Genomic DNA, 25,413 nt, shown 5'->3' with positions numbered 1-25,413 from the left:
GCTCTCCTCTTTTGGGAGGAGAGCGTTGTTGGCTCCCCTCTTCCGGGAGGGGAGCACAGTCTTTGGCTCCCAGTGCCTTGCTCGGGTGAGAACTCGGGCAGGTGATGGGGGTAAGATTGGGTCGCCTCTGGCTTCGGCTGGAGGTGGCTTTTTGTCCCTGTTCCTCGCTGTGGCCTTTTGGCTCGGAGGGACGGGGAATGGTTTGGGGGACCCTTCTCCTTTTGGAGAGGGTTTCAAGAAGACCAGCATCCTAGTGCACTTTTTTTGTGGCACTTGTCACTTTTTTAAGCGCACTCGGGTTTTGTACACGAATTCGGGCTTTCGAAAAAAAAAAAAAAAAATCTGTTCTTATCAGTTTAATATCTGATACGTCCCCTATCTGGGGACCATATATTAAATGGATTTTTAGAACAGGGAGATGGAAAAAGAGCTTGCTCTGTCCACTCCACGCATTGACCTGGTATTGCAGTATCTCCAGGACCGGTGCACCCCTTCTTTAATGCAGTTTCTAAAATCAGAAAGAATTGAATTCAATGCTTTTTGCTCATTTTGCTTGTTTGTCGGATTTTGGGATGGACTCTTTGGCTTTGCTTTTCTTCTCCTCATTGGATTTTTCATGTTAAAAGTTGCAGAAGCCAGATGACAAGCTCATTTTGGTTCAACTTCAGCAACTGTGCATTGCATTGCCATGTAATGTAATGTAATGCAATGCTATCTATCTAGCTCTCCCTCTATACTTCCTTTTGGATAAACAGACATATTAGGCAAGCATTTTGGAGCTTTCACCTAAATAACTACAGGTGGTGAGATAAGCTGCACAATATAATTGACCTTTCAGTATATTGTTGCACACACACCATCTATTTAGCAAATGCCCTTGTTATCAACAGCAGCCTTTTAAACTCACCTGAGCTAACAGGTATGTGAGCCGGTTACTCTGCTGCGCTTAAAATTTCTTTTTTGGTTTGCTACAATGCCTTTTCTGAAACGTTGTCTCCCTCTGCTGGAACACTGACTTCTTTCATTTAATGCCTGCAGACTATAAAAGAGAAACCAACCCAAAAAGTTTGGTTGATTAGTCTGTGGCATTCTTTTAAACTGTTGCTTATGGCGGTCTCTGTGAGCTTCTCAGTGACATTCAGCCATCCAGGTATCCCGCCTGCAGTAGACGGAATGTGGCAATGGAACGCTGGCTGCGCGTGTCATAATAGGCTCTGAGCCTTTATATACCTGCGCACAGCAGCAGCCACCTTCAGTCTGCTGCTGGACAGCCAGCAGCAGCAGCAGCAGGAGAGGTAATTAATCAGCAACCCTCCTGCTAAGGGTAGACAGCTGCTCGTTCCACCCCCCCCCCGCCTTAATTGGTTCTCCTCCCTTCCAACGGTGTTGAGGCGGGTGGGAACAGCCGGGGGTTGAGGGTACTGTGCTAAAAGAGGTGGAGTTATGCAGATCTAAAACGCGTGGATTGCAGCAGCAGCAAGCCGAAAAGTGCAGGCATGTGAGGGATCTAGAGGTTGACAGCATGTCTTCTTAACGGGAGTCCAGGTGGCCATCTCCACAAATGGACTTTTCAGAATCCTTGGGTGGCACCGTAGTCGGAAACCAATTCTGGTTATCGCTTCTCGGCCTTTTGGCTAAGATCAAGTGTAGTATCTGTTCTTATCAGTTTAATATCTGATACGTCCCCTATCTGTGGACCATATATTAAATGGATTTTTAGAACAGGGAGATGGAAAAAGAGCTTGCTCTGTCCACTCCACGCATTGACCTGGTATTGCAGTATCTCCAGGACCGGTGCACCCCTTCTTTAATGCAGTTTCTAAAATCAGAAAGAATTGAATTCAATGCTTTTTGTTCATTTTGCTTGTTTGTCGGATTTTGGGATGGACTCTTTGGCTTTGCTTTTCTTCTCCTCATTGGATTTTTCATGTTAAAAGTTGCAGAAGCCAGATGACAAGCTCATTTTGGTTCAACTTCAGCAACTGTGCATTGCATTGCCATGTAATGTAATGTAATGCAATGCTATCTATCTAGCTCTCCCTCTATACTTCCTTTTGGATAAACAGACATATTAGGCAAGCATTTTGGAGCTTTCACCTAAATAACTACAGGTGGTGAGATAAGCTGCACAATATAATTGACCTTTCAGTATATTGTTGCACACACACCATCTATTTAACAAATGCCCTTGTTATCAACAGCAGCCTTTTAAACTCACCTGAGCTAACAGGTATGTGAGCTGGTTACTCTGCTGCGCTTAAAATTTCTTTTTTGGTTTGCTACAATGCCTTTTCTGAAACGTTGTCTCCCTCTGCTGGAACACTGACTTCTTTCATTTAATGCCTGCAGACTATAAAAGAGAAACCAACCCAAAAAGTTTGGTTGATTAGTCTGTGGCATTCTTTTAAACTGTTGCTTATGGCGGTCTCTGTGAGCTTCTCAGTGACATTCAGCCATCCAGGTATCCCGCCTGCAGTAGACGGAATGTGGCAATGGAACGCTGGCTGCGCGTGTCATAATAGGCTCTGAGCCTTTATATACCTGCGCACAGCAGCAGCCACCTTCAGTCTGCTGCTGGACAGCCACCAGCAGCAGCAGCAGGAGAGGTAATTAATCAGCAACCCTCCTGCTAAGGGTAGACAGCTGCTCGTTCCACCCCCCCCCGCCTTAATTGGTTCTCCTCCCTTCCAACGGTGTTGAGGCGGGTGGGAACAGCCGGGGGTTGAGGGTACTGTGCTAAAAGAGGTGGAGTTATGCAGATCTAAAACGCGTGGATTGCAGCAGCAGCAAGCCGAAAAGTGCAGGCATGTGAGGGATCTAGAGGTTGACAGCATGTCTTCTTAACGGGAGTCCAGGTGGCCATCTCCACAAATGGACTTTTCAGAATCCTTGGGTGGCACCGTAGTCGGAAACCAATTCTGGTTATTGCTTCTCGGCCTTTTGGCTAAGATCAAGTGTAGTATCTTTCGAAAAGGCGGTTTTGGATGTTGGCCGCCCTAGTAGATTGATACATTATGCACACTGGGGTTTAGGCGCTTGTTAGTACGCCAGGTGGCTAATATAGTCATCTGGTGGAAAGCATGGCCCCCCAGGATCGACGCCATTGGGCCGGGGAAGATCGAAAGCCCGAAGTGTGAAGTGCCCCAGGAGTGGTGACCCTGGGGTGCCTTAACTCACTGGGATTGGGAACCCCACTTGAGCTTATGGCACATTTGCACAAGCACTTCAAATTTTCTTTCTTCGCACACACCCTTATTCCGGGCCTTCTGGCCTTAGGATGGGGAATTTTTCAATTCCCGGTCGAAGGTCCGGGCAGTATTATACTGTGAAACCTTCACTATTTATTTAATTTCTTTGTCACTGTGTGTCCACTTATTCATGTGTGTCACGTCCTACTAGGATTTTGTCGGGATGCGGTTCCCTTACGGGTTCCTCTCTTGGCAGGTCTAGGGGGGGAGTGTGTGGCCATCAGGTTCCGCTCCCCCCTGAACCCCCCTGGCTCTCCTCTTTTGGGAGGAGAGCGTTGTTGGCTCCCCTCTTCCGGGAGGGGAGCACAGTCTTTGGCTCCCAGTGCCTTGCTCGGGTGAGAACTCGGGCAGGTGCTGGGGGTAAGATTGGGTCGCCTCTGGCTTCGGCTGGAGGTGGCTTTTTGTCCCTGTTCCTCGCTGTGGCCTTTTGGCTCGGAGGGACGGGGAATGGTTTGGGGGACCCTTCTCCTTTTGGAGAGGGTTTCAAGAAGACCAGCATCCTAGTGCACTTTTTTTGTGGCACTTGTCACTTTTTTAAGCGCACTCGGGTTTTGTACACGAATTCGGGCTTTCGAAAAAAAAAAAAAAAAATCTGTTCTTATCAGTTTAATATCTGATAAGTCCCCTATCTGGGGACCATATATTAAATTGATTTTTAGAACAGGGAGATGGAAAAAGAGCTTGCTCTGTCCACTCCACGCATTGACCTGGTATTGCAGTATCTCCAGGACCGGTGCACCCCTTCTTTAATGCAGTTTCTAAAATCAGAAAGAATTGAATTCAATGCTTTTTGTTCATTTTGCTTGTTTGTCGGATTTTGGGATGGACTCTTTGGCTTTGCTTTTCTTCTCCTCATTGGATTTTTCATGTTAAAAGTTGCAGAAGCCAGATGACAAGCTCATTTTGGTTCAACTTCAGCAACTGTGCATTGCATTGCCATGTAATGTAATGTAATGCAATGCTATCTATCTAGCTCTCCCTCTATACTTCCTTTTGGATAAACAGACATATTAGGCAAGCATTTTGGAGCTTTCACCTAAATAACTACAGGTGGTGAGATAAGCTGCACAATATAATTGACCTTTCAGTATATTGTTGCACACACACCATCTATTTAGCAAATGCCCTTGTTATCAACAGCAGCCTTTTAAACTCACCTGAGCTAACAGGTATGTGAGCTGGTTACTCTGCTGCGCTTAAAATTTCTTTTTTGGTTTGCTACAATGCCTTTTCTGAAACGTTGTCTCCCTCTGCTGGAACACTGACTTCTTTCATTTAATGCCTGCAGACTATAAAAGAGAAACCAACCCAAAAAGTTTGGTTGATTAGTCTGTGGCATTCTTTTAAACTGTTGCTTATGGCGGTCTCTGTGAGCTTCTCAGTGACATTCAGCCATCCAGGTATCCCGCCTGCAGTAGACGGAATGTGGCAATGGAACGCTGGCTGCACGTGTCATAATAGGCTCTGAGCCTTTATATACCTGCGCACAGCAGCAGCCACCTTCAGTCTGCTGCTGGACAGCCAGCAGCAGCAGCAGCAGGAGAGGTAATTAATCAGCAACCCTCCTGCTAAGGGTAGACAGCTGCTCGTTCCACCCCCCCCCCCCCGCCTTAATTGGTTCTCCTCCCTTCCAACGGTGTTGAGGCGGGTGGGAACAGCCGGGGGTTGAGGGTACTGTGCTAAAAGAGGTGGAGTTATGCAGATCTAAAACGCGTGGATTGCAGCAGCAGCAAGCCGAAAAGTGCAGGCATGTGAGGGATCTAGAGGTTGACAGCATGTCTTCTTAACGGGAGTCCAGGTGGCCATCTCCACAAATGGACTTTTCAGAATCCTTGGGTGGCACCGTAGTCGGAAACCAATTCTGGTTATCGCTTCTCGGCCTTTTGGCTAAGATCAAGTGTAGTATCTGTTCTTATCAGTTTAATATCTGATACGTCCCCTATCTGGGGACCATATATTAAATGGATTTTTAGAACAGGGAGATGGAAAAAGAGCTTGCTCTGTCCACTCCACGCATTGACCTGGTATTGCAGTATCTCCAGGACCGGTGCACCCCTTCTTTAATGCAGTTTCTAAAATCAGAAAGAATTGAATTCAATGCTTTTTGTTCATTTTGCTTGTTTGTCGGATTTTGGGATGGACTCTTTAGCTTTGCTTTTCTTCTCCTCATTGGATTTTTCATGTTAAAAGTTGCAGAAGCCAGATGACAAGCTCATTTTGGTTCAACTTCAGCAACTGTGCATTGCATTGCCATGTAATGTAATGTAATGCAATGCTATCTATCTAGCTCTCCCTCTATACTTCCTTTTGGATAAACAGACATATTAGGCAAGCATTTTGGAGCTTTCACCTAAATAACTACAGGTGGTGAGATAAGCTGCACAATATAATTGACCTTTCAGTATATTGTTGCACACACACCATCTATTTAGCAAATGCCCTTGTTATCAACAGCAGCCTTTTAAACTCACCTGAGCTAACAGGTATGTGAGCTGGTTACTCTGCTGCGCTTAAAATTTCTTTTTTGGTTTGCTACAATGCCTTTTCTGAAACGTTGTCTCCCTCTGCTGGAACACTGACTTCTTTCATTTAATGCCTGCAGACTATAAAAGAGAAACCAACCCAAAAAGTTTGGTTGATTAGTCTGTGGCATTCTTTTAAACTGTTGCTTATGGCGGTCTCTGTGAGCTTCTCAGTGACATTCAGCCATCCAGGTATCCCGCCTGCAGTAGACGGAATGTGGCAATGGAACGCTGGCTGCGCGTGTCATAATAGGCTCTGAGCCTTTATATACCTGCGCACAGCAGCAGCCACCTTCAGTCTGCTGCTGGACAGCCAGCAGCAGCAGCAGCAGGAGAGGTAATTAATCAGCAACCCTCCTGCTAAGGGTAGACAGCTGCTCGTTCCACCCCCCCCCGCCTTAATTGGTTCTCCTCCCTTCCAACGGTGTTGAGGCGGGTGGGAACAGCCGGGGGTTGAGGGTACTGTGCTAAAAGAGGTGGAGTTATGCAGATCTAAAACGCGTGGATTGCAGCAGCAGCAAGCCGAAAAGTGCAGGCATGTGAGGGATCTAGAGGTTGACAGCATGTCTTCTTAACGGGAGTCCAGGTGGCCATCTCCACAAATGGACTTTTCAGAATCCTTGGGTGGCACCGTAGTCGGAAACCAATTCTGGTTATTGCTTCTCGGCCTTTTGGCTAAGATCAAGTGTAGTATCTTTCGAAAAGGCGGTTTTGGATGTTGGCCGCCCTAGTAGATTGATACATTATGCACACTGGGGTTTAGGCGCTTGTTAGTACGCCAGGTGGCTAATATAGTCATCTGGTGGAAAGCATGGCCCCCCAGGATCGACGCCATTGGGCCGGGGAAGATCGAAAGCCCGAAGTGTGAAGTGCCCCAGGAGTGGTGACCCTGGGGTGCCTTAACTCACTGGGATTGGGAACCCCACTTGAGCTTATGGCACATTTGCACAAGCACTTCAAATTTTCTTTCTTCGCACACACCCTTATTCCGGGCCTTCTGGCCTTAGGATGGGGAATTTTTCAATTCCCGGTCGAAGGTCCGGGCAGTATTATACTGTGAAACCTTCACTATTTATTTAATTTCTTTGTCACTGTGTGTCCACTTATTCATGTGTGTCACGTCCTACTAGGATTTTGTCGGGATGCGGTTCCCTTACGGGTTCCTCTCTTGGCAGGTCTAGGGGGGGAGTGTGTGGCCATCAGGTTCCGCTCCCCCCTGAACCCCCCTGGCTCTCCTCTTTTGGGAGGAGAGCGTTGTTGGCTCCCCTCTTCCGGGAGGGGAGCACAGTCTTTGGCTCCCAGTGCCTTGCTCGGGTGAGAACTCGGGCAGGTGCTGGGGGTAAGATTGGGTCGCCTCTGGCTTCAGCTGGAGGTGGCTTTTTGTCCCTGTTCCTCGCTGTGGCCTTTTGGCTCGGAGGGACGGGGAATGGTTTGGGGGACCCTTCTCCTTTTGGAGAGGGTTTCAAGAAGACCAGCATCCTAGTGCACTTTTTTTGTGGCACTTGTCACTTTTTTAAGCGCACTCGGGTTTTGTACACGAATTCGGGCTTTCGAAAAAAAAAAAAAAAAATCTGTTCTTATCAGTTTAATATCTGATACGTCCCCTATCTGGGGACCATATATTAAATGGATTTTTAGAACAGGGAGATGGAAAAAGAGCTTGCTCTGTCCACTCCACGCATTGACCTGGTATTGCAGTATCTCCAGGACCGGTGCACCCCTTCTTTAATGCAGTTTCTAAAATCAGAAAGAATTGAATTCAATGCTTTTTGCTCATTTTGCTTGTTTGTCGGATTTTGGGATGGACTCTTTGGCTTTGCTTTTCTTCTCCTCATTGGATTTTTCATGTTAAAAGTTGCAGAAGCCAGATGACAAGCTCATTTTGGTTCAACTTCAGCAACTGTGCATTGCATTGCCATGTAATGTAATGTAATGCAATGCTATCTATCTAGCTCTCCCTCTATACTTCCTTTTGGATAAACAGACATATTAGGCAAGCATTTTGGAGCTTTCACCTAAATAACTACAGGTGGTGAGATAAGCTGCACAATATAATTGACCTTTCAGTATATTGTTGCACACACACCATCTATTTAGCAAATGCCCTTGTTATCAACAGCAGCCTTTTAAACTCACCTGAGCTAACAGGTATGTGAGCCGGTTACTCTGCTGCGCTTAAAATTTCTTTTTTGGTTTGCTACAATGCCTTTTCTGAAACGTTGTCTCCCTCTGCTGGAACACTGACTTCTTTCATTTAATGCCTGCAGACTATAAAAGAGAAACCAACCCAAAAAGTTTGGTTGATTAGTCTGTGGCATTCTTTTAAACTGTTGCTTATGGCGGTCTCTGTGAGCTTCTCAGTGACATTCAGCCATCCAGGTATCCCGCCTGCAGTAGACGGAATGTGGCAATGGAACGCTGGCTGCGCGTGTCATAATAGGCTCTGAGCCTTTATATACCTGCGCACAGCAGCAGCCACCTTCAGTCTGCTGCTGGACAGCCAGCAGCAGCAGCAGCAGGAGAGGTAATTAATCAGCAACCCTCCTGCTAAGGGTAGACAGCTGCTCGTTCCACCCCCCCCCCGCCTTAATTGGTTCTCCTCCCTTCCAACGGTGTTGAGGCGGGTGGGAACAGCCGGGGGTTGAGGGTACTGTGCTAAAAGAGGTGGAGTTATGCAGATCTAAAACGCGTGGATTGCAGCAGCAGCAAGCCGAAAAGTGCAGGCATGTGAGGGATCTAGAGGTTGACAGCATGTCTTCTTAACGGGAGTCCAGGTGGCCATCTCCACAAATGGACTTTTCAGAATCCTTGGGTGGCACCGTAGTCGGAAACCAATTCTGGTTATTGCTTCTCGGCCTTTTGGCTAAGATCAAGTGTAGTATCTTTCGAAAAGGCGGTTTTGGATGTTGGCCGCCCTAGTAGATTGATACATTATGCACACTGGGGTTTAGGCGCTTGTTAGTACGCCAGGTGGCTAATATAGTCATCTGGTGGAAAGCATGGCCCCCCAGGATCGACGCCATTGGGCCGGGGAAGATCGAAAGCCCGAAGTGTGAAGTGCCCCAGGAGTGGTGACCCTGGGGTGCCTTAACTCACTGGGATTGGGAACCCCACTTGAGCTTATGGCACATTTGCACAAGCACTTCAAATTTTCTTTCTTCGCACACACCCTTATTCCGGGCCTTCTGGCCTTAGGATGGGGAATTTTTCAATTCCCGGTCGAAGGTCCGGGCAGTATTATACTGTGAAACCTTCACTATTTATTTAATTTCTTTGTCACTGTGTGTCCACTTATTCATGTGTGTCACGTCCTACTAGGATTTTGTCGGGATGCGGTTCCCTTACGGGTTCCTCTCTTGGCAGGTCTAGGGGGGGAGTGTGTGGCCATCAGGTTCCGCTCCCCCCTGAACCCCCCTGGCTCTCCTCTTTTGGGAGGAGAGCGTTGTTGGCTCCCCTCTTCCGGGAGGGGAGCACAGTCTTTGGCTCCCAGTGCCTTGCTCGGGTGAGAACTCGGGCAGGTGCTGGGGGTAAGATTGGGTCGCCTCTGGCTTTGGCTGGAGGTGGCTTTTTGTCCCTGTTCCTCGCTGTGGCCTTTTGGCTCGGAGGGACGGGGAATGGTTTGGGGGACCCTTCTCCTTTTGGAGAGGGTTTCAAGAAGACCAGCATCCTAGTGCACTTTTTTTGTGGCACTTGTCACTTTTTTAAGCGCACTCGGGTTTTGTACACGAATTCGGGCTTTCGAAAAAAAAAAAAAAAAATCTGTTCTTATCAGTTTAATATCTGATACGTCCCCTATCTGGGGACCATATATTAAATGGATTTTTAGAACAGGGAGATGGAAAAAGAGCTTGCTCTGTCCACTCCACGCATTGACCTGGTATTGCAGTATCTCCAGGACCGGTGCACCCCTTCTTTAATGCAGTTTCTAAAATCAGAAAGAATTGAATTCAATGCTTTTTGTTCATTTTGCTTGTTTGTCGGATTTTGGGATGGACTCTTTGGCTTTGCTTTTCTTCTCCTCATTGGATTTTTCATGTTAAAAGTTGCAGAAGCCAGATGACAAGCTCATTTTGGTTCAACTTCAGCAACTGTGCATTGCATTGCCATGTAATGTAATGTAATGCAATGCTATCTATCTAGCTCTCCCTCTATACTTCCTTTTGGATAAACAGACATATTAGGCAAGCATTTTGGAGCTTTCACCTAAATAACTACAGGTGGTGAGATAAGCTGCACAATATAATTGACCTTTCAGTATATTGTTGCACACACACCATCTATTTAGCAAATGCCCTTGTTATCAACAGCAGCCTTTTAAACTCACCTGAGCTAACAGGTATGTGAGCTGGTTACTCTGCTACGCTTAAAATTTCTTTTTTGGTTTGCTACAATGCCTTTTCTGAAACGTTGTCTCCCTCTGCTGGAACACTGACTTCTTTCATTTAATGCCTGCAGACTATAAAAGAGAAACCAACCCAAAAAGTTTGGTTGATTAGTCTGTGGCATTCTTTTAAACTGTTGCTTATGGCGGTCTCTGTGAGCTTCTCAGTGACATTCAGCCATCCAGGTATCCCGCCTGCAGTAGACGGAATGTGGCAATGGAACGCTGGCTGCGCGTGTCATAATAGGCTCTGAGCCTTTATATACCTGCGCACAGCAGCAGCCACCTTCAGTCTGCTGCTGGACAGCCAGCAGCAGCAGCAGCAGGAGAGGTAATTAATCAGCAACCCTCCTGCTAAGGGTAGACAGCTGCTCGTTCCACCCCCCCCCGCCTTAATTGGTTCTCCTCCCTTCCAACGGTGTTGAGGCGGGTGGGAACAGCCGGGGGTTGAGGGTACTGTGCTAAAAGAGGTGGAGTTATGCAGATCTAAAACGCGTGGATTGCAGCAGCAGCAAGCCGAAAAGTGCAGGCATGTGAGGGATCTAGAGGTTGACAGCATGTCTTCTTAACGGGAGTCCAGGTGGCCATCTCCACAAATGGACTTTTCAGAATCCTTGGGTGGCACCGTAGTCGGAAACCAATTCTGGTTATCGCTTCTCGGCCTTTTGGCTAAGATCAAGTGTAGTATCTGTTCTTATCAGTTTAATATCTGATACGTCCCCTATCTGGGGACCATATATTAAATGGATTTTTAGAACAGGGAGATGGATAAAGAGCTTGCTCTGTCCACTCCACGCATTGACCTGGTATTGCAGTATCTCCAGGACCGGTGCACCCCTTCTTTAATGCAGTTTCTAAAATCAGAAAGAATTGAATTCAATGCTTTTTGTTCATTTTGCTTGTTTGTCGGATTTTGGGATGGACTCTTTGGCTTTGCTTTTCTTCTCCTCATTGGATTTTTCATGTTAAAAGTTGCAGAAGCCAGATGACAAGCTCATTTTGGTTCAACTTCAGCAACTGTGCATTGCATTGCCATGTAATGTAATGTAATGCAATGCTATCTATCTAGCTCTCCCTCTATACTTCCTTTTGGATAAACAGACATATTAGGCAAGCATTTTGGAGCTTTCACCTAAATAACTACAGGTGGTGAGATAAGCTGCACAATATAATTGACCTTTCAGTATATTGTTGCACACACACCATCTATTTAGCAAATGCCCTTGTTATCAACAGCAGCCTTTTAAACTCACCTGAGCTAACAGGTATGTGAGCTGGTTACTCTGCTGCGCTTAAAATTTCTTTTTTGGTTTGCTACAATGCCTTTTCTGAAACGTTGTCTCCCTCTGCTGGAACACTGACTTCTTTCATTTAATGCCTGCAGACTATAAAAGAGAAACCAACCCAAAAAGTTTGGTTGATTAGTCTGTGGCATTCTTTTAAACTGTTGCTTATGGCGGTCTCTGTGAGCTTCTCAGTGACATTCAGCCATCCAGGTATCCCGCCTGCAGTAGACGGAATGTGGCAATGGAACGCTGGCTGCGCATGTCATAATAGGCTCTGAGCCTTTATATACCTGCGCACAGCAGCAGCCACCTTCAGTCTGCTGCTGGACAGCCAGCAGCAGCAGCAGCAGGAGAGGTAATTAATCAGCAACCCTCCTGCTAAGGGTAGACAGCTGCTCGTTCCACCCCCCCCCCCGCCTTAATTGGTTCTCCTCCTTTCCAACGGTGTTGAGGCGGGTGGGAACAGCCGGGGGTTGAGGGTACTGTGCTAAAAGAGGTGGAGTTATGCAGATCTAAAACGCGTGGATTGCAGCAGCAGCAAGCCGAAAATTGCAGGCATGTGAGGGATCTAGAGGTTGACAGCATGTCTTCTTAACGGGAGTCCAGGTGGCCATCTCCACAAATGGACTTTTCAGAATCCTTGGGTGGCACCGTAGTCGGAAACCAATTCTGGTTATCGCTTCTCGGCCTTTTGGCTAAGATCAAGTGTAGTATCTGTTCTTATCAGTTTAATATCTGATACGTCCCCTATCTGGGGACCATATATTAAATGGATTTTTAGAACAGGGAGATGGAAAAAGAGCTTGCTCTGTCCACTCCACGCATTGACCTGGTATTGCAGTATCTCCAGGACCGGTGCACCCCTTCTTTAATGCAGTCTCTAAAATCAGAAAGAATTGAATTCAATGCTTTTTGTTCATTTTGCTTGTTTGTCGGATTTTGGGATGGACTGTTTGGCTTTGCTTTTCTTCTCCTCATTGGATTTTTCATGTTAAAAGTTCCAGAAGCCAGATGACAAGCTCATTTTGGTTCAACTTCAGCAACTGTGCATTGCATTGCCATGTAATGTAATGTAATGCAATGCTATCTATCTAGCTCTCCCTCTATACTTCCTTTTGGATAAACAGACATATTAGGCAAGCATTTTGGAGCTTTCACCTAAATAACTACAGGTGGTGAGATAAGCTGCACAATATAATTGACCTTTCAGTATATTGTTGCACACACACCATCTATTTAGCAAATGCCCTTGTTATCAACAGCAGCCTTTTAAACTCACCTGAGCTAACAGGTATGTGAGCTGGTTACTCTGCTGCGCTTAAAATTTCTTTTTTGGTTTGCTACAATGCCTTTTCTGAAACGTTGTCTCCCTCTGCTGGAACACTGACTTCTTTCATTTAATGCCTGCAGACTATAAAAGAGAAACCAACCCAAAAAGTTTGGTTGATTAGTCTGTGGCATTCTTTTAAACTGTTGCTTATGGCGGTCTCTGTGAGCTTCTCAGTGACATTCAGCCATCCAGGTATCCCGCCTGCAGTAGACGGAATGTGGCAATGGAACGCTGGCTGCGCGTGTCATAATAGGCTCTGAGCCTTTATATACCTGCGCACAGCAGCAGCCACCTTCAGTCTGCTGCTGGACAGCCAGCAGCAGCAGCAGCAGGAGAGGTAATTAATCAGCAACCCTCCTGCTAAGGGTAGACAGCTGCTCGTTCCACCCCCCCCCCCGCCTTAATTGGTTCTCCTCCCTTCCAACGGTGTTGAGGCGGGTGGGAACAGCCGGGGGTTGAGGGTACTGTGCTAAAAGAGGTGGAGTTATGCAGATCTAAAACGCGTGGATTGCAGCAGCAGCAAGCCGAAAAGTGCAGGCATGTGAGGGATCTAGAGGTTGACAGCATGTCTTCTTAACGGGAGTCCAGGTGGCCATCTCCACAAATGGACTTTTCAGAATCCTTGGGTGGCACCGTAGTCGGAAACCAATTCTGGTTATCGCTTCTCGGCCTTTTGGCTAAGATCAAGTGTAGTATCTGTTCTTATCAGTTTAATATCTGATACGTCCCCTATCTGGGGACCATATATTAAATGGATTTTTAGAACAGGGAGATGGAAAAAGACCTTGCTCTGTCCACTCCACGCATTGACCTGGTATGGCAGTATCTCCAGGACCGGTGCACCCCTTCTTTAATGCAGTTTCTAAAATCAGAAAGAATTGAATTCAATGCTTTTTGTTCATTTTGCTTGTTTGTCGGATTTTGGGATGGACTCTTTAGCTTTGCTTTTCTTCTCCTCATTGGATTTTTCATGTTAAAAGTTGCAGAAGCCAGATGACAAGCTCATTTTGGTTCAACTTCAGCAACTGTGCATTGCATTGCCATGTAATGTAATGTAATGCAATGCTATCTATCTAGCTCTCCCTCTATACTTCCTTTTGGATAAACAGACATATTAGGCAAGCATTTTGGAGCTTTCACCTAAATAACTACAGGTGGTGAGATAAGCTGCACAATATAATTGACCTTTCAGTATATTGTTGCACACACACCATCTATTTAGCAAATGCCCTTGTTATCAACAGCAGCCTTTTAAACTCACCTGAGCTAACAGGTATGTGAGCTGGTTACTCTGCTGCGCTTAAAATTTCTTTTTTGGTTTGCTACAATGCCTTTTCTGAAACGTTGTCTCCCTCTGCTGGAACACTGACTTCTTTCACTTAATACCTGCAGACTATAAAAGAGAAACCAACCCAAAAAGTTTGGTTGATTAGTCTGTGGCATTCTTTTAAACTGTTGCTTATGGCGGTCTCTGTGAGCTTCTCAGTGACATTCAGCCATCCAGGTATCCCGCCTGCAGAAGACGGAATGTGGCAATGGAACGCTGGCTGCGCGTGTCATAATAGGCTCTGAGCCTTTATATACCTGCGCACAGCAGCAGCCACCTTCAGTCTGCTGCTGGACAGCCAGCAGCAGCAGCAGCAGGAGAGGTAATTAATCAGCAACCCTCCTGCTAAGGGTAGACAGCTGCTCGTTCCACCCCCCCCCGCCTTAATTGGTTCTCCTCCCTTCCAACGGTGTTGAGGCGGGTGGGAACAGCCGGGGGTTGAGGGTACTGTGCTAAAAGAGGTGGAGTTATGCAGATCTAAAACGCGTGGATTGCAGCAGCAGCAAGCCGAAAAGTGCAGGCATGTGAGGGATCTAGAGGTTGACAGCATGTCTTCTTAACGGGAGTCCAGGTGGCCATCTCCACAAATGGACTTTTCAGAATCCTTGGGTGGCACCGTAGTCGGAAACCAATTCTGGTTATCGCTTCTCGGCCTTTTGGCTAAGATCAAGTGTAGTATCTGTTCTTATCAGTTTAATATCTGATACGTCCCCTATCTGGGGACCATATATTAAATGGATTTTTAGAACAGGGAGATGGAAAAAGAGCTTGCTCTGTCCACTCCACGCATTGACCTGGTATTGCAGTATCTCCAGGACCGGTGCACCCCTTCTTTAATGCAGTTTCTAAAATCAGAAAGAATTGAATTCAATGCTTTTTGTTCATTTTGCTTGTTTGTCGGATTTTGGGATGGACTCTTTGGCTTTGCTTTTCTTCTCCTCATTGGATTTTTCATGTTAAAAGTTGCAGAAGCCAGATGACAAGCTCATTTTGGTTCAACTTCAGCAACTGTGCATTGCATTGCCATGTAATGTAATGTAATGCAATGCTATCTATCTAGCTCTCCCTCTATACTTCCTTTTGGATAAACAGACATATTAGGCAAGCATTTTGGAGCTTTCACCTAAATAACTACAGGTGGTGAGATAAGCTGCACAATATAATTGACCTTTCAGTATATTGTTGCACACACACCATCTATTTAGCAAATGCCCTTGTTATCAACAGCAGCCTTTTAAACTCACCTGAGCTAACAGGTATGTGAGCTGGTTACTCTGCTGCGCTTAAAATTTCTTTTTTGGTTTGCTACAATGCCTTTTCTGAAACGTTGTCTCCCTCTGCTGGAACACTGACTTCTTTCATTTAATGCCTGCAGACTATAAAAGAGAAACCAACCCAAAAAGTTTGGTTGATTAGTCTGTGGCATTCTTTTAAACTGTTGCTTATGGCGGTCTCTGTGAGCTTCTCAGTGACATTCAGCCATCCAGGTATCCCGCCTGCAGTAGACGGAATGTGGCAATGGAACGCTGGCTGCGCGTGTCATAATAGGCTCTGAGCCTTTATATACCTGCGCACAGCAGCAGCCACCTTCAGTCTGCTGCTGGACAGCCAGAAGCAGCAGCAGGAGAGGTAATTAATCAGCAACCCTCCTGCTAAGGGTAGACAGCTGCTCGTTCCACCCCCCCCCCCGCCTTAATTGGTTCTCCTCCCTTCCAACGGTGTTGAGGCGGGTGGGAACAGCCGGGGGTTGAGGGTACTGTGCTAAAAGAGGTGGAGTTATGCAGATCTAAAACGCGTGGATTGCAGCAGCAGCAAGCCGAAAAGTGCAGGCATGTGAGGGATCTAGAGGTTGACAGCATGTCTTCTTAACGGGAGTCCAGGTGGCCATCTCCACAAATGGACTTTTCAGAATCCTTGGGTGGCACCGTAGTCGGAAACCAATTCTGGTTATCGCTTCTCGGCCTTTTGGCTAAGATCAAGTGTAGTATCTGTTCTTATCAGTTTAATATCTGATACGTCCCCTATCTGGGGACCATATATTAAATGGATTTTTAGAACAGGGAGATGGAAAAAGAGCTTGCTCTGTCCACTCCACGCATTGACCTGGTATTGCAGTATCTCCAGGACCGGTGCACCCCTTCTTTAATGCAGTTTCTAAAATCAGAAAGAATTGAATTCAATGCTTTTTGTTCATTTTGCTTGTTTGTCGGATTTTGGGATGGACTGTTTGGCTTTGCTTTTCTTCTCCTCATTGGATTTTTCATGTTAAAAGTTGCAGAAGCCAGATGACAAGCTCATTTTGGTTCAACTTCAGCAACTGTGCATTGCATTGCCATGTAATGTAATGTAATGCAATGCTATCTATCTAGCTCTCCCTCTATACTTCCTTTTGGATAAACAGACATATTAGGCAAGCATTTTGGAGCTTTCACCTAAATAACTACAGGTGGTGAGATAAGCTGCACAATATAATTGACCTTTCAGTATATTGTTGCACACACACCATCTATTTAGCAAATGCCCTTGTTATCAACAGCAGCCTTTTAAACTCACCTGAGCTAACAGTTATGTGAGCTGGTTACTCTGCTGCGCTTAAAATTTCTTTTTTGGTTTGCTACAATGCCTTTTCTGAAACATTGTCTCCCTCTGCTGGAACACTGACTTCTTTCATTTAATGCCTGCAGACTATAAAAGAGAAACCAACCCAAAAAGTTTGGTTGATTAGTCTGTGGCATTCTTTTAAACTGTTGCTTATGGCGGTCTCTGTGAGCTTCTCAGTGACATTCAGCCATCCAGGTATCCCGCCTGCAGAAGACGGAATGTGGCAATGGAACGCTGGCTGCGCGTGTCATAATAGGCTCTGAGCCTTTATATACCTGCGCACAGCAGCAGCCACCTTCAGTCTGCTGCTGGACAGCCAGCAGCAGCAGCAGCAGGAGAGGTAATTAATCAGCAACCCTCCTGCTAAGGGTAGACAGCTGCTCGTTCCACCCCCCCCCGCCTTAATTGGTTCTCCTCCCTTCCAACGGTGTTGAGGCGGGTGGGAACAGCCGGGGGTTGAGGGTACTGTGCTAAAAGAGGTGGAGTTATGCAGATCTAAAACGCGTGGATTGCAGCAGCAGCAAGCCGAAAAGTGCAGGCATGTGAGGGATCTAGAGGTTGACAGCATGTCTTCTTAACGGGAGTCCAGGTGGCCATCTCCACAAATGGACTTTTCAGAATCCTTGGGTGGCACCGTAGTCGGAAACCAATTCTGGTTATCGCTTCTCGGCCTTTTGGCTAAGATCAAGTGTAGTATCTGTTCTTATCAGTTTAATATCTGATACGTCCCCTATCTGGGGACCATATATTAAATGGATTTTTAGAACAGGGAGATGGAAAAAGAGCTTGCTCTGTCCACTCCACGCATTGACCTGGTATTGCAGTATCTCCAGGACCGGTGCACCCCTTCTTTAATGCAGTTTCTAAAATCAGAAAGAATTGAATTCAATGCTTTTTGTTCATTTTGCTTGTTTGTCGGATTTTGGGATGGACTCTTTGGCTTTGCTTTTCTTCTCCTCATTGGATTTTTCATGTTAAAAGTTGCAGAAGCCAGATGACAAGCTCATTTTGGTTCAACTTCAGCAACTGTGCATTGCATTGCCATGTAATGTAATGTAATGCAATGCTATCTATCTAGCTCTCCCTCTATACTTCCTTTTGGATAAACAGACATATTAGGCAAGCATTTTGGAGCTTTCACCTAAATAACTACAGGTGGTGAGATAAGCTGCACAATATAATTGACCTTTCAGTATATTGTTGCACACACACCATCTATTTAGCAAATGCCCTTGTTATCAACAGCAGCCTTTTAAACTCACCTGAGCTAACAGGTATGTGAGCTGGTTACTCTGCTGCGCTTAAAATTTCTTTTTTGGTTTGCTACAATGCCTTTTCTGAAACGTTGTCTCCCTCTGCTGGAACACTGACTTCTTTCATTTAATGCCTGCAGACTATAAAAGAGAAACCAACCCAAAAAGTTTGGTTGATTAGTCTGTGGCATTCTTTTAAACTGTTGCTTATGGCGGTCTCTGTGAGCTTCTCAGTGACATTCAGCCATCCAGGTATCCCGCCTGCAGTAGACGGAATGTGGCAATGGAACGCTGGCTGCGCGTGTCATAATAGGCTCTGAGCCTTTATATACCTGCGCACAGCAGCAGCCACCTTCAGTCTGCTGCTGGACAGCCAGAAGCAGCAGCAGGAGAGGTAATTAATCAGCAACCCTCCTGCTAAGGGTAGACAGCTGCTCGTTCCACCCCCCCCCCCGCCTTAATTGGTTCTCCTCCCTTCCAACGGTGTTGAGGCGGGTGGGAACAGCCGGGGGTTGAGGGTACTGTGCTAAAAGAGGTGGAGTTATGCAGATCTAAAACGCGTGGATTGCAGCAGCAGCAAGCCGAAAAGTGCAGGCATGTGAGGGATCTAGAGGTTGACAGCATGTCTTCTTAACGGGAGTCCAGGTGGCCATCTCCACAAATGGACTTTTCAGAATCCTTGGGTGGCACCGTAGTCGGAAACCAATTCTGGTTATCGCTTCTCGGCCTTTTGGCTAAGATCAAGTGTAGTATCTGTTCTTATCAGTTTAATATCTGATACGTCCCCTATCTGGGGACCATATATTAAATGGATTTTTAGAACAGGGAGATGGAAAAAGAGCTTGCTCTGTCCACTCCACGCATTGACCTGGTATTGCAGTATCTCCAGGACCGGTGCACCCCTTCTTTAATGCAGTTTCTAAAATCAGAAAGAATTGAATTCAATGCTTTTTGTTCATTTTGCTTGTTTGTCGGATTTTGGGATGGACTGTTTGGCTTTGCTTTTCTTCTCCTCATTGGATTTTTCATGTTAAAAGTTGCAGAAGCCAGATGACAAGCTCATTTTGGTTCAACTTCAGCAACTGTGCATTGCATTGCCATGTAATGTAATGTAATGCAATGCTATCTATCTAGCTCTCCCTCTATACTTCCTTTTGGATAAACAGACATATTAGGCAAGCATTTTGGAGCTTTCACCTAAATAACTACAGGTGGTGAGATAAGCTGCACAATATAATTGACCTTTCAGTATATTGTTGCACACACACCATCTATTTAGCAAATGCCCTTGTTATCAACAGCAGCCTTTTAAACTCACCTGAGCTAACAGTTATGTGAGCTGGTTACTCTGCTGCGCTTAAAATTTCTTTTTTGGTTTGCTACAATGCCTTTTCTGAAACATTGTCTCCCTCTGCTGGAACACTGACTTCTTTCATTTAATGCCTGCAGACTATAAAAGAGAAACCAACCCAAAAAGTTTGGTTGATTAGTCTGTGGCATTCTTTTAAACTGTTGCTTATGGCGGTCTCTGTGAGCTTCTCAGTGACATTCAGCCATCCAGGTATCCCGCCTGCAGTAGACGGAATGTGGCAATGGAACGCTGGCTGCGCGTGTCATAATAGGCTCTGAGCCTTTATATACCTGCGCACAGCAGCAGCCACCTTCAGTCTGCTGCTGGACAGCCAGCAGCAGCAGCAGCAGGAGAGGTAATTAATCAGCAACCCTCCTGCTAAGGGTAGACAGCTGCTCGTTCCACCCCCCCCCCCGCCTTAATTGGTTCTCCTCCCTTCCAACGGTGTTGAGGCGGGTGGGAACAGCCGGGGGTTGAGGGTACTGTGCTAAAAGAGGTGGAGTTATGCAGATCTAAAACGCGTGGATTGCAGCAGCAGCAAGCCGAAAAGTGCAGGCATGTGAGGGATCTAGAGGTTGACAGCATGTCTTCTTAACGGGAGTCCAGGTGGCCATCTCCACAAATGGACTTTTCAGAATCCTTGGGTGGCACCGTAGTCGGAAACCAATTCTGGTTATCGCTTCTCGGCCTTTTGGCTAAGATCAAGTGTAGTATCTGTTCTTATCAGTTTAATATCTGATACGTCCCCTATCTGGGGACCATATATTAAATGGATTTTTAGAACAGGGAGATGGAAAAAGAGCTTGCTCTGTCCACTCCACGCATTGACCTGGTATTGCAGTATCTCCAGGACCGGTGCACCCCTTCTTTAATGCAGTTTCTAAAATCAGAAAGAATTGAATTCAATGCTTTTTGTTCATTTTGCTTGTTTGTCGGATTTTGGGATGGACTCTTTGGCTTTGCTTTTCTTCTCCTCATTGGATTTTTCATGTTAAAAGTTGCAGAAGCCAGATGACAAGCTCATTTTGGTTCAACTTCAGCAACTGTGCATTGCATTGCCATGTAATGTAATGTAATGCAATGCTATCTATCTAGCTCTCCCTCTATACTTCCTTTTGGATAAACAGACATATTAGGCAAGCATTTTGGAGCTTTCACCTAAATAACTACAGGTGGTGAGATAAGCTGCACAATATAATTGACCTTTCAGTATATTGTTGCACACACACCATCTATTTAGCAAATGCCCTTGTTATCAACAGCAGCCTTTTAAACTCACCTGAGCTAACAGGTATGTGAGCTGGTTACTCTGCTGCGCTTAAAATTTCTTTTTTGGTTTGCTACAATGCCTTTTCTGAAACGTTGTCTCCCTCTGCTGGAACACTGACTTCTTTCATTTAATGCCTGCAGACTATAAAAGAGAAACCAACCCAAAAAGTTTGGTTGATTAGTCTGTGGCATTCTTTTAAACTGTTGCTTATGGCGGTCTCTGTGAGCTTCTCAGTGACATTCAGCCATCCAGGTATCCCGCCTGCAGTAGACGGAATGTGGCAATGGAACGCTGGCTGCGCGTGTCATAATAGGCTCTGAGCCTTTATATACCTGCGCACAGCAGCAGCCACCTTCAGTCTGCTGCTGGACAGCCAGCAGCAGCAGCAGCAGGAGAGGTAATTAATCAGCAACCCTCCTGCTAAGGGTAGACAGCTGCTCGTTCCACCCCCCCCCCGCCTTAATTGGTTCTCCTCCCTTCCAACGGTGTTGAGGCGGGTGGGAACAGCCGGGGGTTGAGGGTACTGTGCTAAAAGAGGTGGAGTTATGCAGATCTAAAACGCGTGGATTGCAGCAGCAGCAAGCCGAAAAGTGCAGGCATGTGAGGGATCTAGAGGTTGACAGCATGTCTTCTTAACGGGAGTCCAGGTGGCCATCTCCACAAATGGACTTTTCAGAATCCTTGGGTGGCACCGTAGTCGGAAACCAATTCTGGTTATCGCTTCTCGGCCTTTTGGCTAAGATCAAGTGTAGTATCTGTTCTTATCAGTTTAATATCTGATACGTCCCCTATCTGGGGACCATATATTAAATGGATTTTTAGAACAGGGAGATGGAAAAAGAGCTTGCTCTGTCCACTCCACGCATTGACCTGGTATTGCAGTATCTCCAGGACCGGTGCACCCCTTCTTTAATGCAGTTTCTAAAATCAGAAAGAATTGAATTCAATGCTTTTTGTTCATTTTGCTTGTTTGTCGGATTTTGGGATGGACTCTTTGGCTTTGCTTTTCTTCTCCTCATTGGATTTTTCATGTTAAAAGTTGCAGAAGCCAGATGACAAGCTCATTTTGGTTCAACTTCAGCAACTGTGCATTGCATTGCCATGTAATGTAATGTAATGCAATGCTATCTATCTAGCTCTCCCTCTATACTTCCTTTTGGATAAACAGACATATTAGGCAAGCATTTTGGAGCTTTCACCTAAATAACTACAGGTGGTGAGATAAGCTGCACAATATAATTGACCTTTCAGTATATTGTTGCACACACACCATCTATTTAGCAAATGCCCTTGTTATCAACAGCAGCCTTTTAAACTCACCTGAGCTAACAGGTATGTGAGCTGGTTACTCTGCTGCGCTTAAAATTTCTTTTTTGGTTTGCTACAATGCCTTTTCTGAAACGTTGTCTCCCTCTGCTGGAACACTGACTTCTTTCATTTAATGCCTGCAGACTATAAAAGAGAAACCAACCCAAAAAGTTTGGTTGATTAGTCTGTGGCATTCTTTTAAACTGTTGCTTATGGCGGTCTCTGTGAGCTTCTCAGTGACATTCAGCCATCCAGGTATCCCGCCTGCAGTAGACGGAATGTGGCAATGGAACGCTGGCTGCGCGTGTCATAATAGGCTCTGAGCCTTTATATACCTGCGCACAGCAGCAGCCACCTTCAGTCTGCTGCTGGACAGCCAGCAGCAGCAGCAGCAGGAGAGGTAATTAATCAGCAACCCTCCTGCTAAGGGTAGACAGCTGCTCGTTCCACCCCCCCCCCGCCTTAATTGGTTCTCCTCCCTTCCAACGGTGTTGAGGCGGGTGGGAACAGCCGGGGGTTGAGGGTACTGTGCTAAAAGAGGTGGAGTTATGCAGATCTAAAACGCGTGGATTGCAGCAGCAGCAAGCCGAAAAGTGCAGGCATGTGAGGGATCTAGAGGTTGACAGCATGTCTTCTTAACGGGAGTCCAGGTGGCCATCTCCACAAATGGACTTTTCAGAATCCTTGGGTGGCACCGTAGTCGGAAACCAATTCTGGTTATCGCTTCTCGGCCTTTTGGCTAAGATCAAGTGTAGTATCTGTTCTTATCAGTTTAATATCTGATACGTCCCCTATCTGGGGACCATATATTAAATGGATTTTTAGAACAGGGAGATGGAAAAAGAGCTTGCTCTGTCCACTCCACGCATTGACCTGGTATTGCAGTATCTCCAGGACCGGTGCACCCCTTCTTTAATGCAGTTTCTAAAATCAGAAAGAATTGAATTCAATGCTTTTTGTTCATTTTGCTTGTTTGTCGGATTTTGGGATGGACTCTTTGGCTTTGCTTTTCTTCTCCTCATTGGATTTTTCATGTTAAAAGTTGCAGAAGCCAGATGACAAGCTCATTTTGGTTCAACTTCAGCAACTGTGCATTGCATTGCCATGTAATGTAATGTAATGCAATGCTATCTATCTAGCTCTCCCTCTATACTTCCTTTTGGATAAACAGACATATTAGGCAAGCATTTTGGAGCTTTCACCTAAATAACTACAGGTGGTGAGATAAGCTGCACAATATAATTGACCTTTCAGTATATTGTTGCACACACACCATCTATTTAGCAAATGCCCTTGTTATCAACAGCAGCCTTTTAAACTCACCTGAGCTAACAGGTATGTGAGCTGGTTACTCTGCTGCGCTTAAAATCTCTTTTTTGGTTTGCTACAATGCCTTTTCTGAAACGTTGTCTCCCTCTGCTGGAACACTGACTTCTTTCATTTAATGCCTGCAGGCTATAAAAGAGAAACCAACCCAAAAAGTTTGGTTGATTAGTCTGTGGCATTCTTTTAAACTGTTGCTTATGGCAGTCTCTGTGAGCTTCTCAGTGACATTCAGCCATCCAGGTATCCCGCCTGCAGTAGACGGAATGTGGCAATGGAACGCTGGCTTTGCGTGTCATAATAGGCTCTGAGCCTTTATATACCTGCGCACAGCAGCAGCCACCTTCAGTCTGCTGCTGGACAGCCAGCTGCAGCAGCAGCAGGAGAGGTAATTAATCAGCAACCCTCCTGCTAAGGGTAGACAGCTGCTCGTTCCACCCCCCCCCCCGCCTTAATTGGTTCTCCTCCCTTCCAACGGTGTTGAGGCGGGTGGGAACAGCCGGGGGTTGAGGGTACTGTGCTAAAAGAGGTGGAGTTATGCAGATCTAAAACGCGTGGATTGCAGCAGCAGCAAGCCGAAAAGTGCAGGCATGTGAGGGATCTAGAGGTTGACAGCATGTCTTCTTAACGGGAGTCCAGGTGGCCATCTCCACAAATGGACTTTTCAGAATCCTTGGGTGGCACCGTAGTCGGAAACCAATTCTGGTTATCGCTTCTCGGCCTTTTGGCTAAGATCAAGTGTAGTATCTGTTCTTATCAGTTTAATATCTGATACGTCCCCTATCTGGGGACCATATATTAAATGGATTTTTAGAACAGGGAGATGGAAAAAGAGCTTGCTCTGTCCACTCCACGCATTGACCTGGTATTGCAGTATCTCCAGGACCGGTGCACCCCTTCTTTAATGCAGTTTCTAAAATCAGAAAGAATTGAATTCAATGCTTTTTGTTCATTTTGCTTGTTTGTCGGATTTTGGGATGGACTCTTTGGCTTTGCTTTTCTTCTCCTCATTGGATTTTTCATGTTAAAAGTTGCAGAAGCCAGATGACAAGCTCATTTTGGTTCAACTTCAGCAACTGTGCATTGCATTGCCATGTAATGTAATGTAATGCAATGCTATCTATCTAGCTCTCCCTCTATACTTCCTTTTGGATAAACAGACATATTAGGCAAGCATTTTGGAGCTTTCACCTAAATAACTACAGGTGGTGAGATAAGCTGCACAATATAATTGACCTTTCAGTATATTGTTGCACACACACCATCTATTTAGCAAATGCCCTTGTTATCAACAGCAGCCTTTTAAACTCACCTGAGCTAACAGGTATGTGAGCTGGTTACTCTGCTGCGCTTAAAATTTCTTTTTTGGTTTGCTACAATGCCTTTTCTGAAACGTTGTCTCCCTCTGCTGGAACACTGACTTCTTTCATTTAATGCCTGCAGACTATAAAAGAGAAACCAACCCAAAAAGTTTGGTTGATTAGTCTGTGGCATTCTTTTAAACTGTTGCTTATGGCGGTCTCTGTGAGCTTCTCAGTGACATTCAGCCATCCAGGTATCCCGCCTGCAGTAGACGGAATGTGGCAATGGAACGCTGGCTGCGCGTGTCATAATAGGCTCTGAGCCTTTATATACCTGCGCACAGCAGCAGCCACCTTCAGTCTGCTGCTGGACAGCCAGCAGCAGCAGCAGCAGGAGAGGTAATTAATCAGCAACCCTCCTGCTAAGGGTAGACAGCTGCTCGTTCCACCCCCCCCCCGCCTTAATTGGTTCTCCTCCCTTCCAACGGTGTTGAGGCGGGTGGGAACAGCCGGGGGTTGAGGGTACTGTGCTAAAAGAGGTGGAGTTATGCAGATCTAAAACGCGTGGATTGCAGCAGCAGCAAGCCGAAAAGTGCAGGCATGTGAGGGATCTAGAGGTTGACAGCATGTCTTCTTAACGGGAGTCCAGGTGGCCATCTCCACAAATGGACTTTTCAGAATCCTTGGGTGGCACCGTAGTCGTAAACCAATTCTGGTTATCGCTTCTCGGCCTTTTGGCTAAGATCAAGTGTAGTATCTGTTCTTATCAGTTTAATATCTGATACATCCCCTATCTGGGGACCATATATTAAATGGATTTTTAGAACAGGGAGATGGAAAAAGAGCTTGCTCTGTCCACTCCACGCATTGACCTGGTATTGCAGTATCTCCAGGACCGGTGCACCCCTTCTT

The 25,413-nt window shown here is 45.9% G+C and overlaps 18 non-coding genes and 3 pseudogenes across 18 annotated transcripts; all 21 read left to right on the top strand.

Annotated features, from left to right (window-relative positions):
• The first annotated feature begins 312 nt into the window (after positions 1-312).
• LOC141210668 (U2 spliceosomal RNA) lies at positions 313-494 on the top strand. Its single transcript, XR_012280806.1, has one exon. It is a non-coding gene; the product is annotated as a U2 spliceosomal RNA (small nuclear RNA).
• Positions 495-1,614: 1,120 nt separating this feature from the next.
• Positions 1,615-1,805, top strand: LOC141210336 (U2 spliceosomal RNA). Its single transcript, XR_012280508.1, has one exon. It is a non-coding gene; the product is annotated as a U2 spliceosomal RNA (small nuclear RNA).
• Positions 1,806-2,924: 1,119 nt separating this feature from the next.
• LOC141210848 (U2 spliceosomal RNA) lies at positions 2,925-3,016 on the top strand (annotated as a pseudogene).
• A 794-nt stretch (positions 3,017-3,810) lies between these two features.
• LOC141210664 (U2 spliceosomal RNA) lies at positions 3,811-3,992 on the top strand. Its single transcript, XR_012280802.1, has one exon. It is a non-coding gene; the product is annotated as a U2 spliceosomal RNA (small nuclear RNA).
• A 1,123-nt stretch (positions 3,993-5,115) lies between these two features.
• LOC141208289 (U2 spliceosomal RNA) lies at positions 5,116-5,306 on the top strand. The gene has a single exon (XR_012278522.1). It is a non-coding gene; the product is annotated as a U2 spliceosomal RNA (small nuclear RNA).
• A 1,119-nt stretch (positions 5,307-6,425) lies between these two features.
• LOC141210847 (U2 spliceosomal RNA) lies at positions 6,426-6,517 on the top strand (annotated as a pseudogene).
• A 794-nt stretch (positions 6,518-7,311) lies between these two features.
• On the top strand, positions 7,312-7,493 carry LOC141210667 (U2 spliceosomal RNA). The gene has a single exon (XR_012280805.1). It is a non-coding gene; the product is annotated as a U2 spliceosomal RNA (small nuclear RNA).
• Positions 7,494-8,613: 1,120 nt separating this feature from the next.
• LOC141210846 (U2 spliceosomal RNA) lies at positions 8,614-8,705 on the top strand (annotated as a pseudogene).
• A 794-nt stretch (positions 8,706-9,499) lies between these two features.
• LOC141210666 (U2 spliceosomal RNA) lies at positions 9,500-9,681 on the top strand. The gene has a single exon (XR_012280804.1). It is a non-coding gene; the product is annotated as a U2 spliceosomal RNA (small nuclear RNA).
• A 1,119-nt stretch (positions 9,682-10,800) lies between these two features.
• LOC141208316 (U2 spliceosomal RNA) lies at positions 10,801-10,991 on the top strand. The gene has a single exon (XR_012278549.1). It is a non-coding gene; the product is annotated as a U2 spliceosomal RNA (small nuclear RNA).
• A 1,121-nt stretch (positions 10,992-12,112) lies between these two features.
• On the top strand, positions 12,113-12,303 carry LOC141208288 (U2 spliceosomal RNA). The gene has a single exon (XR_012278521.1). It is a non-coding gene; the product is annotated as a U2 spliceosomal RNA (small nuclear RNA).
• A 1,121-nt stretch (positions 12,304-13,424) lies between these two features.
• LOC141210486 (U2 spliceosomal RNA) lies at positions 13,425-13,615 on the top strand. Its single transcript, XR_012280653.1, has one exon. It is a non-coding gene; the product is annotated as a U2 spliceosomal RNA (small nuclear RNA).
• Positions 13,616-14,734: 1,119 nt separating this feature from the next.
• Positions 14,735-14,925, top strand: LOC141208286 (U2 spliceosomal RNA). The gene has a single exon (XR_012278520.1). It is a non-coding gene; the product is annotated as a U2 spliceosomal RNA (small nuclear RNA).
• A 1,118-nt stretch (positions 14,926-16,043) lies between these two features.
• LOC141208285 (U2 spliceosomal RNA) lies at positions 16,044-16,234 on the top strand. The gene has a single exon (XR_012278519.1). It is a non-coding gene; the product is annotated as a U2 spliceosomal RNA (small nuclear RNA).
• A 1,119-nt stretch (positions 16,235-17,353) lies between these two features.
• On the top strand, positions 17,354-17,544 carry LOC141208284 (U2 spliceosomal RNA). The gene has a single exon (XR_012278518.1). It is a non-coding gene; the product is annotated as a U2 spliceosomal RNA (small nuclear RNA).
• Positions 17,545-18,662: 1,118 nt separating this feature from the next.
• On the top strand, positions 18,663-18,853 carry LOC141208283 (U2 spliceosomal RNA). The gene has a single exon (XR_012278517.1). It is a non-coding gene; the product is annotated as a U2 spliceosomal RNA (small nuclear RNA).
• A 1,121-nt stretch (positions 18,854-19,974) lies between these two features.
• LOC141208282 (U2 spliceosomal RNA) lies at positions 19,975-20,165 on the top strand. The gene has a single exon (XR_012278516.1). It is a non-coding gene; the product is annotated as a U2 spliceosomal RNA (small nuclear RNA).
• A 1,120-nt stretch (positions 20,166-21,285) lies between these two features.
• Positions 21,286-21,476, top strand: LOC141208280 (U2 spliceosomal RNA). Its single transcript, XR_012278514.1, has one exon. It is a non-coding gene; the product is annotated as a U2 spliceosomal RNA (small nuclear RNA).
• A 1,120-nt stretch (positions 21,477-22,596) lies between these two features.
• Positions 22,597-22,787, top strand: LOC141208279 (U2 spliceosomal RNA). Its single transcript, XR_012278513.1, has one exon. It is a non-coding gene; the product is annotated as a U2 spliceosomal RNA (small nuclear RNA).
• Positions 22,788-23,908: 1,121 nt separating this feature from the next.
• Positions 23,909-24,099, top strand: LOC141208278 (U2 spliceosomal RNA). Its single transcript, XR_012278512.1, has one exon. It is a non-coding gene; the product is annotated as a U2 spliceosomal RNA (small nuclear RNA).
• Positions 24,100-25,219: 1,120 nt separating this feature from the next.
• LOC141210103 (U2 spliceosomal RNA) lies at positions 25,220-25,410 on the top strand. The gene has a single exon (XR_012280281.1). It is a non-coding gene; the product is annotated as a U2 spliceosomal RNA (small nuclear RNA).
• Positions 25,411-25,413: the final 3 nt, after the last annotated feature.

Source organism: Phyllobates terribilis, unplaced genomic scaffold (genome assembly GCF_046119375.1).
Source record: "Phyllobates terribilis strain yellow unplaced genomic scaffold, ASM4611937v1 Scaffold_169__1_contigs__length_4117513, whole genome shotgun sequence".
Taxonomy (NCBI): domain Eukaryota; kingdom Metazoa; phylum Chordata; class Amphibia; order Anura; family Dendrobatidae; genus Phyllobates; species Phyllobates terribilis.
The sequence above is the reverse complement of the archived record's forward strand: the minus strand, read 5'-3'. Positions and strand labels throughout refer to the sequence as shown.